A 15,073-nucleotide genomic window follows, 5' to 3' on the forward strand; every position below is an offset into this window, starting at 1 on the left:
TATGTTTTTCTTTCTATTTCTTAATATTTAGTATATCAAACCCTTCAAAAATATTCCGTGCAACGCCAATTCCGATTATTTTAATCAACAATAACATTCTTTATGATTGTAGGTAATAAGAATGTTTAACATTCTTGAACCGACCGTAATTTTAGACAACCTTTGACACCGACACTTTTTTTGTTATGTATGAGATTATAGGTCGGTGAAAGGTTGTCTTCTTGGCACGTGTATCTCCGTGCGGGACCCCTGTGAAGTCGGCGTAAGGGCATTATTACTATAGGGTAGTAGCAACCACGCGACAGGTACTTGTTTGTAAAAAGTTGTCTATTATTCTATTATTATTATAAATATAAAGAACCAAAATCAACTGATTCATCATTATCCTTGACTACAGGTAGTTTTATAAGGGTAGTGTTTCAACACCTCCTATTTTATATAAGCACAATATCTAATTATTCAATGGTTGTAGTTGGAAATGTATTTATTTCAACATATTCGTACAGAGAATTAAATTTTTTCATAGTTACCACTGATTCAATAAACGTATGTAACAAGAGTTTTTTGTAATGCAGTTTTGAAACAACGAAATAATAGGTTTGTTCCAACCCATCAAAAAACCGTCCTTGCTACGGTGACGATTCTTCGCAATAGAGATTACGTGTTCCAACGTGTTCAGGAACGGTGTTTTCGATACTTGATTTATTCAGCACTTTTTTCTCAACATATAGTTAACAAGAATAGAGCCAATTTTTTCAATTGCGTGTAATTTTTGCTTAACGCATTGCATCATGCGTTATGGATGTCAATTCCGCGAGTTCTTAAATATTCTACGTCAAAACTGTTGTTCATTTTCGGCTTCCCAATCCTTATCATACGTTTTTCTACTCAATATCGCCCAAAACTTTTCAATAGGACAATTCTAAGGAACTTTTGGGGGATGTACACTGAAACCTTAAGGACTGGAACACTGGAGATGGTCATTACTTACTATTACCCATTTCTTTTAGACGGTTGAGGACATGGCTGCCAAATAACTTCATTGTTCAGGTTTTTCGTGGTGAACTTAACCTCTAATACCTCGATTAGTGTTTTTAAACCCATTGATAAACTTTCTGAAATGTTTATTTCGAATTAAATTATTAAATCTTATAGCTTCGTCGTGAATTTTGTAGTATTAATGCCTTCTGGGAAAAATAAATCAATAATTTTAATATCCTATTTTGGCGTTTGAACAAACCACTCAACTTTTAATAAGCAATAGTTCCGTTTGTATTAGTTCTGCAAATATCGTAAGTACACGATTTTTTTTGTTTATTCATGAACTATAATTCTGCTCTTTACAGATTTTTCTATCGAATGTTATTCGCGGAAAACTGCCCGAAAACGTGTTTTTTTGTCAAAAAATCCAAACTAGAAAAAAACTTCATAGAACAAAAGTTTCTCAGAATAAATCAATTTATCGATTTACGTATTGATTTTCAATGAAAATTTTCCACCCTCGTTATGGTCTTAAGGGAATCTATTTTATAAATAATACCAATATATATATACATTATTGAGATGGAAGAAATTTCAAAGTCGTTGAAGGATTATACATTCGAGTAAAACCGAACTGAGTGCTGCAACGTTAAAAAGATTTCATTAGAACAATCTTCTACCATAAGAATTAATCTTAAGCAGCCCGAATGACAAAAAACATGAATTTATATCCTGTAAGATCAGTGGGAGAATTGGAAGCTAAACTTGGAGAAGTAGAGCATGGATTTACAACGTCCGGGAGAATAGATGCAGTTATCAAAGTTTTGTTAATGATTGTGAAAGATTACAAGTCTTGTAATTTATATTTATTTGATAAATTTTTACAAGTTCATAGAAATATGATGAAAACAACTACAACAAAACTAACATTTGACGGACCAATGATCCCAAAAAACTCAAGATCGAAACAGTTTTATCAACGAAAAACTATAAACTTCCAAATACGTAAAAGCAAACTCGAAAGAACGTTTTTCTGTGTAACTAATAACATGTTGATAAATATCTGTTATAATAGATGGACAATATTTCAATTTAACTATTAAAGTTTCCGTATTGTAGCCGAGAAATATCATTACATCGGCTAAACCCCAAGTAATAAAATCAGCTGACTGGAAAAGTATGTGCAAAAGTAATAATTCGAACGCTTGCGCTTCCAGAAGAGCATTAAAATCGGAATGAGAGCCATTCAAAATCTATGAGACAATACAACATGAACCGCATTTATAGAGACCGTACAACGTTCGGATGAAATATCACCGAAAATGGATTGTTCTCGAGTAGCGAACGAGTTAATAAACCTGACGGTGTAGTTTTTGTGAGTCAGTAGAGTCGAACAGAAAACTTATTAGTCTCTTAGTTATTTCAATCCATTCTGGTACATTCTTAAAATGTATTTGAGTGGTATAGGTTAGATAATGCCACTTCATATAGTTATTTCGTTATTTGGAACGTAAAGTAGAACAACAGATTAAACATTTCTTTGATAATATCTTGTATAATGTTTGATTTTGACATTTTAATTGTCATATTATTCATTGACGTTATTGTAAAAGTATAATAGTTACAAGTACGAGGTGTAGCTGTCAAATAACGAGACAGGTGATAGGACTTATTTTATTTTAATCTATCACCATCACTTTCAATAAATACTTCTTCTCTATTACTACATCTCTCCATGCGAATCTTCCATTGTTCTAAACAGTACAGGGAAACTTTTACAGTCACTTTCTTCAGGACGCGCGTCGCTTTTTCTTTCACAGTTTCAACAGACTCGTTTCTGTTAACTCAGATTTGATTCGCCTCATGTTATTTCTTTTTCTAACAAGTTTGAGTTATTTTCAATCGCATTCAAAGTGTCATTATAAATATTTTTGCTCAAATATTCTTTGTCAATTCGTATAGATTCAGTAATCGCACTAATATTTAACCGACTCAACGTTTAGATCGAACATATTCTTATCCGTTTCTTCTTCAACATCTTCTCAGTCATCTTGAAAGCTTTTAAACAATTCAAATACACTTGGACGCAACAAATATTCATTGCCATACACTCGTTTCAAATAATTATACGTTCTAGTTGTACGAGGATATATTGAAAAATTCTTAACTTACTATAGAACCAACAAAAAAAATGTCAATGTCGAAATATTTTATTACTCAACATATTCTCTTCTGAATTGCAAACCAGGCTTCCACAGCTTTTATTACCTCCTCGTCGGAAGAAAATTCACGACCTTTTAAACTTTTTTTCAGTTGCGAAAAGAAATGATAGTCGGACGGAGCCAAATCTGGTGAATAAATGGGGTGTTCTATTAATTCAATTTTTTGCATGGCAACATGAGATTTGTGTGCAGGGGCGTTGTCCTGTAAAAACAAAACACCTTTGGATAGCTTTCCGCATCTTTTCTCTTTAATGTTTTCCCATAGAGTGGTCAGTAATGTTGAATAGTAATCTCCAGTTATTGTTCTACCCTTATCTAGAAAATCAATCATGATTATACCCTATGGCAATCCCAACAATCTGAAGCAAGAACTTTCCCAGTAGATTTTTGGAGACGAAACTTCTTAGATCTTGGAGAACCAGAGTGTCGCCATTCCATCGATTGTTGCTTTGTTTCTGGATCTTAGAAATGCATCCAAGTCTTATCCAAAGTAACAATTTGGCTTAAGAAGCAAAGATCGAACCCGATGCTTCTACCCTTGCACGCTTTTGGTCAACATTCAAACATTTGGGGATCCATTTTGCAGCAATTATTTTCATGTCCAAATTAACGTGAACTATATGATGAACGCGTTCGTATGAAATATTCAGTTCTTCAAATATCCGTTTTAGCCCAATTCGACGATCCGATAAAATCATGTCATGAACTGCATCGATATTTTCGGGGACTGACACAGAAACTGGTCTTCTCGATCGGTCATCATCTTCAATCGAAAATTCACCTCTTTTGAAGCTTGCAGTCCAATTTTTCATGGTCGCATACGAAGGACATTGATCATTAAGGGTATTAAGCATATCTTCGTAAATCTGCTTACCTCTTAACCCTTTTAAATACAGGTACTAGATAATGGCTCGATACTCATTATGTAAATACAAATCACCGGTGCGTCCACCAAACTTTAACTTCGACAACATATTTGAACAGGACCGTCTTCACGGTGTCTATCAATGGACTAGTTCGATATTATCAATTTCATCATGAGCTTTTGAATGTTATTTCTTATAATGTATGTCTAGTGTTCCAAGTATATTTAACATGAACTCGAGATAATTCTTTCGCTGTCTGTACACATAAAGTTTAAACTAATCCGCTAAAAGCTGCTTACACTAATAAAATAATGATGTATCATCAACTTTGACGAAATCGGGCGGAGAATATCGTAACAATTAATTTTATTTTTAGAATTTCTTGACCTTTAGCAATGATAATATCCATAAATAACACTGAAACCGTTCCTAAGAAAACAATGTTCCTAGTTTTCCATTTTATTTCATTTTTTCTAGTCTATGAAAAGCCAACAGTATATCATGACGACAAAAGTCAATAAGAGGGAAAAAATGAGGTCACTAAATGTTAATCTAGTTTATAGAGTAAAATGGCTTTAGCGAGCTCTCAAATGTCCCAGCTTTGGATTATATTGAGGGAAGAAAATTAATAGAACCGAAGATGGTGTATATTTCCGGTCGGCCAAGCCTGTAACGTACAAAGTGGATCAAATTAAATAAAGGCGAGCTGGTTCAACAAGATGAATGATATTTTTTATCAGAAAATACACAAATATACATGTTATACAACCAAATAGACATGTATTTCTAGACCTTCTTACAATATTTTTCATAATTCAAAAAATATCGAATCATCTCCCCGTACTGTACAAATTTTCATATCAAGCTTCGGTTATCTAAATGGGAAATTCATGGAGCTTGCCTCGTATATAAAAACTAAAGAGAACGTCCGGGGAGTCATCTATTATAACTGCTCGTTATTTGCTATCACTTCGCTAGGACGTCACTTATCACTTGGTCTGGTGCACCCTGCTGTGGATCGTTAGAGAAAATAGTGAAAAAAATATTATAAATGAACTAATTGGGAATTCTCGAATTCCTATCAGGATTAATTTGCTGAAATTTCACGCAAAAACTTATTCTGAACATTCATATATAGGAAACGAAAAAAATAAAATAATATCTATTATGGTAGTACAAAATTTCAAGGGTTCATCAATCTTTTTATTAATTTCGTTATTAATATTTTCTACCATTTGTTTTGTGCGTGTAATTATATCTTCAAGATACTGACAAGTCGACTTCTATGGGCGTTAGTCTTATGGTACAAAACGTAAAACTAAACTAAGTTGATATGTTCCGTTCGTGCTTAACCTCAAGGGGCAGCGTAGCTCCACTAGAGTCTGTTTCGCAGCTCCGTGAAGGAGTAAGTCCTTAACATTTGGATCCAAAATATCTCGCTTGAATTCGTATGGAGAGGAAATAGAAGGGAATGACATGAACCATTGTGGAAATCATTTCTTGGATCGGGGCGATTGGAAACATTCAGTAAAGCGATATTCAATTAAAAGAACAAAATCACAATGTTTTTTCGTCTTTACCGATGTGAAAAGCTGATATTTAGCTGGTTTTGTAGTGAGGTCATAGTCATCGGAATAAAAAGTTATTCATTATCGCTATTATGATTCTACGATATAATATTCTACATCTGATTCATTATCACCTTGTTAAAATCATGTTCCTCACATAGGAGCATTGATCTTTGCTGTTCCTTGTCACAGTCCATTTTTGTCTATAAACAACTAATTTCAAAGTCTGGGCGCTATAAATATCAAAAATACAACACAACTGGTCGAGGTCTGGTTGACTCCAGATAACATTAGACAAAAAACGACTTGCACAACCGTTCACAAACACCTAATTTATTCAACTAGGCCGCAAACCCAGAAGCTAAGTCAATGGCCGATAAATCCCGGAACGCAGATTCTGTCAGAACTAACGCGACTACTCCAGGGTTAAGTAAGAATAGATAAAGTATAGCACCAAATCTATATACCATCATTCGTCCAGAGATTCAGAATATTATTACTAAGTCACGTAACGTATTGAAACGTAGTTAAAAATGGAAATACAAATATTTTTTTCCATACACACATTGTGCCAATTGTAGATTACTTACATTCAAACTACAGTTGAGTTTGCAAATATATTAGTTATGAAAAATGGTTTTCTATAAAGTACTGACTGAAAGTCGTAAAATTTATTCGTAGATATGAAGGTTATCCTTAAACTATAATTGACCTTTTTTTGAAATGTGTTATATTTGTTGTAAAAAAGTTGTTTGAAACTTTTGTCGTCTACATCGTATGGTATAATGTTTGATTATTTTCACAATCAGTTTAACGAACCGACCTCTGCTGTTTTGATTACTGAAGTTAACTTATAGACCGACTGTTCGCGTGACTAATATCCGTTACACGCAAGCTGTTTATAGGCCTTCGTGTATCTCCCCAACCTAGGACTCGCCCGTAATATATCGATAGAAAAATGTGTTGACCCAATTTTTGCACCTAATTTAAACTATTCCATTATACATAGTGTATACATGAAATTACTCATTTTCTCTATGCTGAAAAAACTTTTCTTAAAATAATATGCATCATCCAATAATAAAATAAGCAAACTGTAAATCATTCAGTACCAAACTCGGGCAGTATGTTGGCATTTAAAAGTACTTAAAGTACAGAGTGAGTTTTATGTATGGAACGCCTCAGTTATTTCGGAAACGGCTTGTAAATTGTAAATTTGCGTTAAAATAATACTATGACTGGCTATGACTGCTACAATAAGAAATTTGACGTTTCAATAATTTGAAGTCAACAAGAAACGTGTAATATCTTTAATAATTTATATCCTAACCGAATTCCTACTGTCAGTCAATTAGTAAAAAAGTTTAACGAATTTGGTTCAGTAAAAGATTTATCCAAATCAACTGAAAACAAATCTTTAGATGTTTTTGTCTTGTTAGAAAACAATCCACACTTGACTACTAGACAAATATCCAGGAAACTTGATATTATTTAATGAAAATTTTTGTTCAAGAGTTGTCAGAAGACGATTTTGATAGAAGAGTTTGCGGACCTAATGATGGAAAAATTTTACAATCAAAACGATCCAAATTCTTTAAGTAGTTTTATGTTTTGCGATGAGGCTACTTTTTGTATTAATGGAAACGTAACTCGGTCTAATTGTAGATACTAGTCACGTAACAATCCTCGTTGGATGCGTGAATCCCACACATTGAGGCGTTCCATACATAAAACTCACTTAGTATAATCGTACATCCTCGGATGCAAAGTTTTTCTCAGGAAGTGATATTTGGTATCAATTAAAGAACGTAGAACTAATACCTTTGTACGTTGTACATACCGAGTGTACTAAAAATGTTTTGTTATACCTCTAATTTTACTGCTAAAATAATGCTAAATTTTGGATACTTATCTTCGTAGAATTGCCAAAGCATTCGGTTTAGATTGAACATTATTCAATTACTTTTACCAGACCTACCTGGAAGTCCAGATAGTTTTGGATCTTGCTTTCTATCTCCGTGGTCCCTAAATTAATTATTTTGCGACCTGATGTTTCCATTTTAAAAATATTGAATTGACAGCAAATACTTTAACTTACTGCAAGTTAACAATCAACAGTAAATTTTTTTAAAAGAGTTCTTCATCTAGTATACTGAGGTTTGTAATATGACAAAAATAATTGTTTTCAATTTCAAAAATTTTCAACAAAATATTGAAACAAATCGCTTTTATATTTCTGGTAAATAAATTAGTGGTAGTGGAATTTCAGTCAATTAAAACTAATCAAATATTTCGAATCTTCAGATTATGAAGATGCATAATCTGCGTTGATCATAATTTCTTTTAATTCGTAATTGTTCTACGTTTTGAGAAAAAAAAAACAATTCGTGATTAAAAGTTGGTAATGACATTTAGTTCAATTTTAACAAAATAGTAAAGTAAGTAAATACGTATAATCCTTTAAATCTAAGAGCATTCAAGTGTTTCGACCCGCCAGCGCTTTAAAACAAAAACGAAAAAAAAAAGAAGAAGAAATGTAAGGAAAACCGAGGGAAGCTTGATTGCTTTCGTTCAAAGAGAGATGGTACGGAAGCTTTCCTGTGTAAACAAATGAATTAAAAAAAATTAGAAAAATAATTGAGAGTAAATTTAACAATTTGTTTGCAAAAAATTGTTATTTGATGATAGAAAAATATTTGACTCATTACATTTTGTGGAATAAGCATTTTTTTTTAAATTTTCTCATTGGTTTTCCACTTAAGTGGAAATAATTAGTTCAAAGAAAAATTGACTTTTTCATTTTATAATTATAACATTCTCCTAAAAATACAGAGTATATTCAAACAAATGTTTATGTAAAGTTAAGACTGAAATTGAAAATTTATTTTCAAATGAATATTGTCCATATCGCCTCCGGCATTTCAGACACCTGGTCGGTACATTTTAGAAAACTGTTCGACATATAGTGCCGGGTATTTTACTTGTTTATTGACGAACAATCTCTTTCAATTGGAGTAATGTTCTTGGTTTATTCAGCTAGTTCCGATTTTTAAGAGAAAGGAATCTAGTTCTGGACTACAGCGGGGTCATTAAATATCTCATCTGCGCGAGATCAATGTATTTGGAAACATAGTAAACTTTGTCGTAACTTTTTGTAAGCCACAACTCTAGTTGAAAGAAATTTTGTAACATTTTCACATATTGTACTGAATACTGAATTACTATTTGGACATCAAATATCACCGTTAAGGTTGAAATTAATATGTTCTCCAATTTTTGGTTGTTCTATAATTTTTTCTTTTGACACGTTTTCGTTTTCCAACACTTTTTTGACTGTTCTCACTTCATAGAACACTTTTTTGGCAATGTACGTGATTCCTATATACTTTTTTGCTTTTTGCTAGATCATCGCTTTCTAGACTATTTTTTGACTACACTTCTAAAATTATTTCTCTAACTTCCTAGACTGTTTTTAGATTTTTTGTCAGATTATATTTTTGATTTCGTTCTGTTTTGATCACTTTGCTTCAATTTTGACTATATTTAAACAGGTAAGATCCGTTTTTCTCTTCTTCCTCGTCTTCTAAACTCTTTCTTTTGATATGTTCTCGTTCACGAAACTCTCTCAGTCTCTTTCTTGTTAACTTAAACTTAAAGTTATATTTCACTTGAAGCAACTAGATTAGAGCCTAATTTTTTTATTTATATTTTCATTACCTATTTTTTTTAATGTTTATTGTCTGTTCAAATTCTTAGTAGTTGTGGCATAAAATGACTAAATTGATGGATTTTAAGATGCTAAGTTTTATAGACTGTGAATCGGTTGATCGTTGATCAACATCTGGCTTTTTTGGCAAGTGCCTTTAGGAGCTCTGCCGTTTTTTGCTTTATCGCTTCCATCGACTCAAATCGGGTCCCTTTCAAAGCAAATCTTTTTCTCGCCCTTCTAACCTTTCAAGGAAATCTGAGCAGACCCGTTGACGCAGCAGCTTTTGGTCAGGAGTCAGATTTTTTGGCATCAACTTCGCACAGACTTTTGTCATTTGTAATTCCTTCTGTAAAATTTCTCTAACCGTTTCTTTATCGGCGTTAACAGCCTCGGCAATCATCCGGATGCTCATTCGACGATCTGTACACAATTTGGTTGATTTTGGTCACTGCTTCCAGAGTTGAAACAGTCACAGGGCGACCTGGGCGTTAATACTTACAATTTTCAATACTTACAATACTCAAAAACACGCGCACGAGATAGAGAATTATCTCCGTGGGCCTCTTGCAACAATTTATAGCACTCAGTCGGAGTTTTTTTTTCATCTCGAGTAAACTTGGTGTGCATCCACTGAAAAATAAACACGGTAGATTAATTCAAAATATGGGCGACGAATTATTGAGAATTTTTATGTTCTCATAAATATTCCAAGGATTATTTCGGTATTACAGTAATGAGATACATTCCATTATTATTCTCTTTCAAGTATCGGTTTCAAAGAAATGAATCGCATCGTTAAGGCGGAGCGGATAACAAAGATATTTATTTTCTAACTGTAAAAGGAGAACTAACAATATTTTTCTGTTTAACAAGCACTTTATTAGTGCTTAGAATCTATTTATTTTTATTTACAGGATGTTAGTTGCAAGGTGACAATTCAAATAAGGTTCCATCCCCTATATGTGCAAAGCTAATTAACGCTTATTTTTAAATAAGGGTTTTCAACCCTCTATCTAAGACATACAACACACAATAATATCACAAAACTTGATTGTACTAATCTGGCGAGAAGTGTAAACAAATTTCAAGTACCATTAGCAGTATGGGACGTGTATTTCATAACGATAAATTTGGAAAATGGTTGATTCGAAATATCACAATTATTTTTTCAAACACCCATATCGTACTACACTATCTATTTATTTCTTTTTGTGGCTTTAGTCCGGTCAATTTAGACATTCGAAGTTACATAAATTCACATCATGCTGAAAATCAGTAAAATCAGCAATTTTCATCAAAACGGTGAGTTTTATGATAAAAATACCTCAGACGAAAATTGTAGATCATAAAATTGTCTACAAAAAACGTATGAATACTTTTTTTCCAGAAGTCACTGTTTCTGAGATATAAAGATTCAAAAAGCTGTAAAAGTTGTCGTATTTAATGGATTCCCCATTTTCAGCAGTAAATGTTTCTTACAACATTGAAATGAACCGAGACTTGTAAGAAATTTCTGTTGACTGGCTGGAACTGTCATAAGTTCATCAAATAAATTATTAATTGACGAATTGCTCCTAAAGTTCGACGATGTTGTTCTGTAATCATTATAGTCATTAAATACGACAGTAAATCTGAAACATTAAAACTTTTACAACTTTTTGAATCGTTATATCTCAGAAACGGTAGTCCGTTGGAAAAAATTATTCATACGTTTTTCGTAGATAATTTTATGATCTACAATTTTTGTCTAAGGTATTTTCATTATAAAACTTACCGTTTTGTTGATAATCGCGAAAAACTCATTTTTTTGAACTTTAAGCTTGAATAAAATTATTTCCATACCCTGAAATGATGGGGAACATTCAAATTTCATTTTCAATTATATTTTAAACAAATTTACTGATTTTTAGCTTGTTGGGAACTTATGTAGCTTCACTAATTTTTTGGTCTAATTTGACCGGACTATTTTTGGTGAACCGTCGATACTCTGTGATTCAATCCGCCATCTCTTAGGGGGTGAAAATGTTAAAAGTAATAATTATGAGACAAAAAATTAGAGAATGCTAATTTGAACATGCAAATCTCCTATTTAACCTCAAAAAAGGAAAAAATCCCAAAACTTTTTTTAGTGGTAGGTAATGGTGTCAAAGTAACTTACTGTGAAAAATTTATAATTGTAGCTTTAGTCATGTTCTCTTATACAGAGTGGCTTTACATTTTACACTTCTGTAACCGTCAATAATCACGCGGGGAGGTATCATGGCAGCCTTTGCGCGGTTCCTTGTTTCTTGGAAAACTAGTCACAATGAATCGAGGAGAATAACGATTGTTTTGGCTATAAAAATTCCACAAAAACAAATGTTTACGTTATTATTGAATCTGATTTAATTATTAATTGAAAACTTTGGACTAACAGACAAGACTATTTATAAAAAACAAACAGAAAGAAAACAGAGCTGGAGAAGCGAAGAAAGTAAAATTTTCGTCGATACGATATACTAGCGTTTTGGTAATTTCATTAAATTTTATTCTTGGAGAGAGTGGAAACGGATCTTAGATGTGAAAATTTAGTCTAAAAAGAATCTAGGTAGTATATAAGTGATTAAAACAAAACGTGTTTGTTGTCTAGGAAGCGGAGACATAGTCAAACAAGAGTCTAGGTTGTGAAAACGTAGTAAAAAATCGGAAAAGAGTCGATAAAGTATATATTTAGTCAAAAACAGTCTAAAAAGCGAAGCTGTAATCAAAAAGTGTCTAGGAATCATGTACATTGTCAAAAAAAGAGTCTAGGAAGTATGGACGTAGTCAAGAAAGGATCAACGGAACGAACACATAGTCAAAAAAAACTTGAAAATAGGGTCGTTTAATATAAACCGGAAACATATTGAAAAAAAATTAGACAAGAGGAAAACGTTGAAAATGAATCAACACAAAGAGTTTACAAGCAAAAGAAAAGGATAGTGTGCCTTATTACACTTTCTTTTTCAAATCACTAAACAAGTCGCATTTTTTTTTTTCATATCAACACGTTCATAATACTTGACGATACTTTTCTGGAATCTTTGTATTATTTCAATATTGCTTGAACATATACAATCTGAAACTAGTATGTAGTTCATCAGAGAACACATCAACGCAGAGCTTAGAAGCCGAATTGAGACGACTAAACTGATTTATCAGCAATAGCGAAAGGTTCTACATTTGTAACAGAAGGTTGCCACTATTTCTACAATACCATGAGTTTACTTTTTGGTACAATAATAGAATTTTGATTCGGCAACGGAAAGATAGAGAGAACGAATCAAAAACATTTCTGATTTTTTTACACATAGGTTTGCTATCATCAATTCTGCTGTAAATTTCGGTGTTTATCAAATATGGAATTTGGTAAATGCATTTTCATATTTAACATGAATGCGTAGAATGTGGTGATGGACGTATTTAATAATGTTGAGTGTTCCTGATGAAATACCACAATATTCAGTTTAACATGTTTGGTGTTCAATTATTAACATCCTGAATGCAACTAAATAATTTTAATAATTGCATTGGGCTTTAGTCAGTTTACTTTAAAGTTAAATCCGAGATAGATATTCATCACATTTTCCAATTTCATACGGAACTTTAAAGTTCCTCTCACGTAAAAAATTAATTTTAAAATAATGATTGGATATAAACATAATCACATTTCTCTATCATAAAATGTGTATTTTTGTTATTTTTGACTCAGTATCTCACTAACTTTCAGTATTTTAAACATTCCTTCATCTCTAGGACGAAACTAGGAAAAGAACACTAGAGGAATACCACAAGGATCAGTGATGTATCCCTTATCATAGTTACACGAGTGTTTAATGAAATTCTAAAAACTGACAAAGTTATGAAATATTGACTTTTTTAATAAACAACAATTTAAATTAAACTAAATGCTTAGGATTGATGTTATACTACAAGCTTTCGTGGAAAAGGATTGTGAAGGAAAGAATAATAACAGGAATCAATGCTTTCTACACCTGGAGGAAAATGTTTGGTAACAAATAGGGATGACAATCTGAGGTTGTATACAGCAATCACAATTTTATCAGAATCTACGTATAAGTAAATGAAAAAATAAACAAACAAAAATAATTTTACAAAAGTGCAGAAGATAGCAGCACCGGGGACATGAGACAAGCAACACTAGAAGTAATCCTATGCCTCCAGCTTATAGAATTGTAAATAAAAAGTGTGGCCTCAAAAGGCGCTTTCCAGTTGAAAGAGAGAATCTTCGGGACAAAAGAATTATGGACATACAACAATCCTTCAGGCATTTGGTGAAATAGGAGTAAAAATAATAAAGGATTTATAAACTCAGCTATATATTCACAAAAACGGACTTCAAGGAAAGAATTTTTTCCGTACAAGAGAAGAATTGGATGAAAAATGCATCATCCATCTTCACAAATGGGCCTGTGTATTTTAAAAGGAACTGAACATTCAAAAATCGTACGGAATTGAAAATGAAAGTTCATGCATTATTCGAGGCTGCTAGGCTGTTGAAGGAAAGTGGTGAATCAAACAAAAACACAACAATATACATAGATAGCCAGGAAGTTTTGAAAACAGTGGTATCAACAACAAAACCAAAAGTGGTAATAAGCTGGTCACATGGTCAATATAAAATGGAAGGGATGCAATAAGAATGACGAGTGTAATGGATGCCGAAGAGATAGTTAAAATCCAAGCAATGAACCAAATCGATTTGGTTCGAGATCAAGGAAGATAGAACTAAATAAATTAGCGAATAAATCAATCCAGGAAAGTATTGGAGTCATTACTAAACATTGTACTGTTGGCAGAAGACTTCAGACATGGGAACGGATAACACAGAATATCCCAGAGAAGAAGAACGAGCGACGACGTCAAATGCTAGGAAGCGGCATAGCAGATTGCCTCAAAGAAACAGCAGAATTAGACACAGAACAAGTAAAAAACGTCATTTTGGGTGGAAAATGCTCAAAAATAGGTAATAAAAAGAAAAAATGCAGAACGATAGTTATGTATTGGATTAAGTTTCCAAATTATGGATAATAAAGGGCCTCAGACCTCCGAGTAAACCTCGATCAATTTAAATCGAGGTCGCCCACACAAACCTAACCTATATGCATGATATTTTTGTAATACAAAATGTTTTTGTTCTATTGGGATACAGAAGATTTGTTTTCACCCCGTAGCGTTAAATTATGTGTATTCAGTACGTCACGATATAAGCCGTTATCAAACTTTCAGAATGTTAACGCGTACGGCGATGAAAAGGCGACCTTTAGGCAGTATCGCGTGATGAAAAGTGCCTGTCAGAATCTTGAAAATACAATGACTTAATGGAGTCGTACCTTTTCTGACCAGTCATTGAAAATATGACATTGTTTATATATGTGGTACAGACGATTCCAAAGCATGCAAAGTTGATAGAAAAATCACGCGGTATTTTCAAAAATGTTGCCAATTCAAATATTTTTGGTCGTTATTATTGAAGTTAAATTTAGTTTCTAATTAACACCAATCAAAACGTTTCATAATATTTCACATTACTGATCCGTTCGAGATAAGATGCATCGGCAGTTGTCAATAACGAAGAGACTGATAATTTTTAAATATAATGAGCATTTAAATTGTGTGAAATTGTATACTAACTGTATGATATTTCAGTTTGGACACGAGGTTATCGACTTGTACGTTAATTTTGTT

The 15,073-nt window shown here is 32.6% G+C and overlaps 1 protein-coding gene across 16 annotated transcripts in view; it reads left to right on the forward strand.

Annotated features, from left to right (window-relative positions):
• LOC130448898 (protein muscleblind) overlaps window positions 1-15,073 on the forward strand; it is a 584,866-nt gene that overhangs the window by 346,223 nt on the left and 223,570 nt on the right. The window lies entirely within an intron of this gene.

This window comes from Diorhabda sublineata, chromosome 9, assembly GCF_026230105.1.
Source record: "Diorhabda sublineata isolate icDioSubl1.1 chromosome 9, icDioSubl1.1, whole genome shotgun sequence".
In the NCBI taxonomy this organism is placed as follows: Eukaryota; Metazoa; Arthropoda; class Insecta; order Coleoptera; family Chrysomelidae; genus Diorhabda; species Diorhabda sublineata.